Genomic DNA, 6,452 nt, shown 5'->3' with positions numbered 1-6,452 from the left:
TCTTGGTGACAGCTACGCTGCAGATGGTGGGCGTGCAAAGCCTTGGGAGCACGCCCGAGCCGGCGGTGGTAACAGGGTGATCCCCCGAGTCGAAGGTCAGGTCGGCCTTGGGCGCCGCCCAACCCGGGGGAGCTCCTTGGCGCACGGAAGCGGCGCCAATTTGGCGAAAGAACGTCTTGGTGTGATGGTCCGAGGGCGGCGCTTGCGAGCCGTCGAGGAGGGCCGCGATGGTGAGGGGCGCCGGTGCTGCGAAGCGCGCGGCGAAGAGGCCGCGCAGCTCCTCCCAAGATGCCACCGAGGATCCTGGGAGGGCGAGCAGCTAGGCGCACGGTGCACCAGCAAGGGCCATGGGAAGCCAGTTGGCTATGGCCTTGTCGTCGCCCCCCAGCCTTCAGGACGGCCTCTTCATACGCCAGCAGGAAGGCTGACGGGTCCGCCGCGCCGTCGTAACGTGGCGGCATCTCCTTGAACTTGGGCGGCCATCGTACCTGTTGCAAGACGGGGGTAAAGGCCCTGAGCCCCCTGGCGCTGTCGTGGGCGCCCGCCATCCCAGCCTGGGGAGCAACGCCGACCATGGGGACAAGGCGCGGAGGCGGCGGATCATGGATCGACGTAAGGAAAGCTTCAACGCACCCCTACCTGGCGTGCCAAATGTCGGATTTTGGGTTCCGACAAAATCCTTGAGGTTCTGTAAGTGCATCTAGTGCCACCCCTAGTTGGTTTTGGAGTATTGACGACAAACCTGGTTGAGGGACTAATGTGTTTGTGAGAATTGCAGGATAACACAAGTAGTAGTCCCTCATTGATTTGGTTTACCTACCGGAGATGACCCTAAAAATGTATGAAGACATTGAAGACAATGGTGGTATCTGGTATGTGAAGACATTCACATTGAAGACTATGACAAGAGAAGACATCACGTGAAGACTATGGAGCGCGAAGACTTAGTTGTTTCGTTGTTTCCTTTTCTTCTTTGTTGAGTCATAGGAACCACCGTACTGTTAAGTGGGGTCTCAGTGAACAAAGTCAGAGTGACTGAAGTGATGCTCAACCAAAATCCTATGTCTTCGAGCGAAGACAATGAGAGCAAATCTTATCCAGAGCTGGATGAGTCAGCTTTACTTGTAGCCCAAGTCAAGCTGCCACGTGTGTTTGAAATCTGACCGTTGGAACATGTGTCAGTTCCTTAGTGACCCAGGGTCATTTCGGACAAATCAGGTCGGGTTGCCTAGTGGCTATAAATAGCCCACCCCCTACACCATAAATTGGTGGCTGCTCAGAGTTAGTGCACGGCTTTTGTCGTTTGAGAGCAACCCACCTCCGAAGCTTTTGAGAGAGAGAAATCCTTGCGAGGACAAAGCCCAAACACCTAGAGCCAAAGAGTGTTAGGCATCACTGAAGTCTTTCTGTCCGCGTGACCTGAAGACTTGTTACACTTGAGGACTGTGAATCCTCCAACCGGTTAGGCGTCGTGTTCTGAGCATCCAAGAGTCATTGTGGATCGCCGGTGAACGAAGTCTGTGAAGGTTTGGAAGTCTACCTTGAAGACTTACCAGAGTGATTGGGCGAGGACTGGGTGTCCTTAGCTCAAGGGGAATAAGGTGAAGACACGGTCTTCTGAGTTAAATCTCAGCCTCCCTAACCAGACGTACAGTTTTCACAGCAACTGGAACTGGTCCAACAAATCATTGTCCTCACCAAGTGTCTGGTTCTATCCTCTCCCTCTCGTTATTTACAGTTTGTCTTCGTGAAGTCATTGCCTGTTTGCATTACCTGTTTGACTTCACTGTGTGACTACTATTGTTGTTTGGCTTCATACTATATTCCATCCTGATCTTTACTACCTAGCTGCTATTAGTCTTCGTGCTTTCTCTTCATTGAATACTTGACTATGGCTTGCTTAGTGTAGCCTACCTTCCGCTGCATATCAATAGGTTCATTTCTATTGTTTGTCTTCGAAACTCTCATGTTTTGAAGACTTTCATAAAAATCGCCTATTCACCCCCCCTCTAGTCGATAACTAGGACTTTCAGGTTCGAACTCTGGGGTGCGCACAAAGATCTCTCCTCTCCCTAGCTCACGCCCTCACCGCGATCTCAAGGCTCAACACGTCTAACTCACAGAACAAGGGACACAAGGTTTATACTGGTTTGGGCCACCGATGTGGTGTAATGCCCTACTCCAGTGTGGTGTGGTGGATTGCCTCTTGGGTTGATGAACAATTACAAGGGAAGAACAACCTCCTGAGGAGAGGTGCTCTTGTGCTTGGTGTGCCTGTGTGGATGAGGATGATCTCAATGGTCCGTCATCCGTCCCCTTCCAACTGTGGTGGCTAGTCCTATTTATAGAGGCCCTGGTCCTCTCCCCAAATGTTTAGGCGGGAAGGGATCCAACAACGGCCAGATTCGAAGGGGTACAACCAGTACAAGTTATCCTGACTAAAGGTGGTCCTCGCCTGCCAAAGGCTCTGGCGGTGGTGTCGTCCTAGGCTCCATGGTGACCTCCTTCCTGCCGTCCTGCTGGTCTTGGTCTTGTTGCACCAATATGGAAACATTTGCCTGATGCCTCGGGACTCCTCGCCTATGCCTGCCTCTTTATCACCAAAGAGGAAATGAGGACACTGTGCGCGCAGGCGCCCGCCTGGCGCCTGCCTGGCCTCGGTCGTCATGGCTTGCGTCACAGAAACCTCACGAGGTGCCCCTCGCCTTGATCTCTCCGCCCCTTGCGAGCCAGCCTGGTGAAGCCACCCCCGAGGAGGTCTTGCATCGTCCCCCTCGTGAGGCTTGGCCCCTCGTGAGGGTCTTGAGTGTTGGCTGATGAAGATGGGTCGTACAGGGCCACTGGTGGAGCCACGCCGTGGACCGCAGGCAGGCAAGTCTGGGGACCCCCGTTCCCAGGACGCCGACAACCACTTACTATAAATAGCATGCTGCATTCTGTATGTTCAGTTAACTGACTTGGCTAATTGCAAGTTCAGGAAAATTCAGTAAACTAACTTAGTTAAGTGAAAAATAGTTAACTACAAGTTCAACAACAAGTTAATTGAATTCAAGTTCAGTTAACTGCATCCAAATTCGGTTTGCTTAAACTAAGTGAGTTTACTTCTGTTAGCTTAAACTAAGGGTGTTTACTTCAGTTAACTACAACTAAGTGGGAACATTCAGTTAACTGAACAAAAATTCAGCTAACTGAATTTGTATGCAGTTAACTGAATCTATATGCAGTAAACTGAATACAAATATGCAGTTAACATACAAATTCAGTTAACTGAGAACAATGATAAAAAATCAGTGCATCAAATAATTCAGTCATCTTCCATCAAAGATACTAATCCACTAACTTAAACAAGTACACTGACCCAAACAACTTCAATGGGTCACTCAAATGTGGGCTACACCAAATTTAACAAGTCCACTCATACTAATTCACCAAATTAAACAAGCCCACTGAAACAACTTCATTACAAAAGTACACCATATTAAGATCAACAGACATTACAACAACAATGGATCACTCAATTTCATCTAGCATCTCCCTAACCTTCATTATCTTGCACTTGGTGTCTTCCTTATGCTTGAATAAGTCACCAATCATGTAGTCTAGCTTCTTCTTCTCTTTCTTCAACTGCTCCCTCTCTTCCATCAATTTATCCCTCTCTTGCATCATCTGATCCCTCTCTTTCTCTGCCTTAGCACTCACCACCTGATGAATGCTAGTGGTAGATTTATCAGACAACTTCTTCTTCTCAAGCTCTTGCTTTAGGTCGGAAAGAGCAAGCTGTGTGCTTCCCAATTGGGCAATTGCCTCCTCCTTCTCAGCCACCATCTTAGCAAAATCTAGCTTAAAAAAATCTAAGATATTTTTCCATATGTTCCTTCGGTCCTAACATCTTACAGTTTTCTTCAGCATTGACAACATTTTTCCTGAGCCAGAGCTTGGCCTCATCTTCATACATGTCCCAGAGCCTAGCTAGACTCATCTTCAATTGAGGAGGCCACTCTGGGTCAACCCAGTGCACATAGCTGCATTTAGTCCCTTCCTAAAATCAATAGAAAAATGAATTAATAGAGTTAATTTAGTTAATTGACACCAGATTCAGTTAAGTGAGTTAATTCAGTTAACTGACACCAGATTCAGTTAACTTTTCAGAGTAACCTTGTATAATTACTGAACTAATTTAAGACTATATATTGGACACCAATCTCAATTATTTAAACTACACATAATCTTCTTACAACACTATAGCAAAGAACAAAACTATAAATGGCACAGATGAAGTTCATGCAAATCACATATTCACTTAAATGGCAAAAATATGTACACTAAATATGGCACTACCATCTACATCTACAACTAGTCACTACTTTGGTAACTGAATCTGAAGTTCACTGCACATCTGAAAAACTACTAACCTTTTGTGCACAACTCAGGAATCTTCTTCCATTGTCCACAGACTCAAAGGCCACAAACTTCTCAACTATGGCTTGGTGTTCACATCTAGCAGGTAGATCTGCAGCAAGGCCGCTCCATTCGGAGCAGACAACAATGGGAGGAGCCTAAATAAAATCTTGTCAGAAATCCCCCATTTTGCCTAACCCTAGATGCCAGATGTGCAGGGAAAAGAGCTCACCGGACTGCTGACAGAGTCGCCGCCCAGTGACGAGGAGCTGGATCCATCACTCCAGGAAACCATGTTGGCTAGCTGGACGGCGGCGGCGACGAGCAGGGAAAGCGAAGAGCAGAGAAAGAAAGGGGGCCGACGAACATGGCTGTCTGGAGTTGGGGGGCAACGATCGGAGTCAACAGCTTAATCAAACATAATTATTTCAGGTGACTGTCTTGCGGGTTGATTAGAAGGAAAGGCAGCATTTTTTTTTGCAAATATGCGCACGCTGATCGGCCCGAGTCAGCAGAGTCCACCTGGTGCGCTGTGATTGGTCTAGGATCAAATTTACACATCGCCTGCAAGTTGTAGGACTAGTTAGGTGCATTTTGCAAGTTCTAAGACCAAAGCATCACATCCTGGACAAGTTCTAGAACCCAGTGCTTTTACCTCTAGAAAAAGGTTTGGCATCTGGTTGCACATGACCCGAGCTTTGCTTTGGGACTGCAGCGGCAAGGAGCACGCACGTACGTAGTATACTTACGGAGATAAACAAACGAAGCCGGGCGTTGGAAACGGAACGGAATGGACGCTTGCTTGCTTGCCTTCTAGTCCACGCCGCGGACCTTTGGCAGGCGCCCGCAGCGCCTTCCCCCATGCTGCTGCAAAGAGCCGGCGCGACAGTCAGAGCAGAGACCACGAAAAGATAAGATTCCTGCTCCGCGCTGCGCCCTCACCGACAGAAAGTACTAGGACTGTAGGAGGCCGGTCGATCCCAGTGGATTTGCTTCCCGTTGATTCTTCTTCTCCTTCACAAGGATGAGAAGGCACGTGTGTACTCATCCAACAAGTGTTCGTCTTTGGGTGAGTGAATAACTTGAAATTATTTGAAAATGCAAGTTGGAACGTGGAGACGGTCCCTGGCAAAGCGTGGTCAGAGCCAGGTATGAAATCACCGGTGGGATTAAGCGGACGAGGCATAAAACGAAATGATTGATTGTGCCATGTGGCATGATTTGCTCAAAGTCAAAGATCTATACTACTAGTAGAAGGGAAGGAAAATGGAAATAGGGAATGGCCAACAAACTGAATTTTCCATAGATGCATTGTGTGGTGACTTTTCCCCTCGGTGAAAAGTTCCCACAATTGTATGGAACTTAACTGATCAGGAGTATGAAAGATAGTTAAGGAGCGACAAGCTTGAGAATCTTCCCGTGCTTTGGCAATACATGGTCTCGAAACAGGCTCCTGCTCGGCTTTATATATAAAGCAACATTGGCAATAAATTGTTAAAGTAAATGAGTTAAACTTCAATTGAGCAAGGCACTAAAAAGGAGAACATTTACAGTAGATATGATTTGAATAGTCTTATAATCTAAGAGGCTGCAGTACCTAGGAATGCATAAAACATTCAGCACCACAGCTTAATTTTTCTTGGAATAGATACTTCTATTCCAAATAAGTCGTTGCATATTCATGACTATATGCCAGAAGTACCAGAAGATGGCACTATTATTATTTTTTAAGTAGGAAGGAGAGATTTGTTCGGTGCCGCTCACATTATCCATATCAATGGACCAGGATAACCATACACAAAACGTGGACAAATGATGTAACTCATTCAGTTATAAAGCAAAATCATAGCACTATTATCCTTTATTTAGTATCCATCCTCGTGAAAAAACAAATAAAGTACTTTGTCCTTCTCCTTAGGTGGGCAACACCAACACTGCATTGGGGACAAAAGTCCGCTAGTCTTTGCCGCTCACACAAAAATCATGAATGAATTACTGGAGAAACATTGATTCCCGAACAAAATGAGCTTGTTTTGCTGTATGAACCAGGAAAA

General features: G+C 46.9%; 1 long non-coding RNA gene across 1 annotated transcript; it reads right to left on the bottom strand.

Moving 5' to 3' along the window:
- Positions 1-3,291: 3,291 nt before the first annotated feature.
- On the bottom strand, positions 3,292-4,921 carry LOC120963836 (uncharacterized). The gene is made up of 3 exons (XR_012183597.1): positions 4,631-4,921; positions 4,413-4,556; positions 3,292-4,039 (listed from the first exon to the last, which is right to left on the bottom strand). It is a non-coding gene; the product is annotated as an uncharacterized lncRNA (long non-coding RNA).
- Between the last annotated feature and the right edge of the window lie 1,531 nt (positions 4,922-6,452).

The sequence above is a fragment of the Aegilops tauschii genome, chromosome 5 (assembly GCF_002575655.3).
Source record: "Aegilops tauschii subsp. strangulata cultivar AL8/78 chromosome 5, Aet v6.0, whole genome shotgun sequence".
Classification (NCBI taxonomy): Eukaryota; Viridiplantae; Streptophyta; class Magnoliopsida; order Poales; family Poaceae; genus Aegilops; species Aegilops tauschii.
This window is presented reverse-complemented; position numbering and strand designations above follow the sequence as displayed.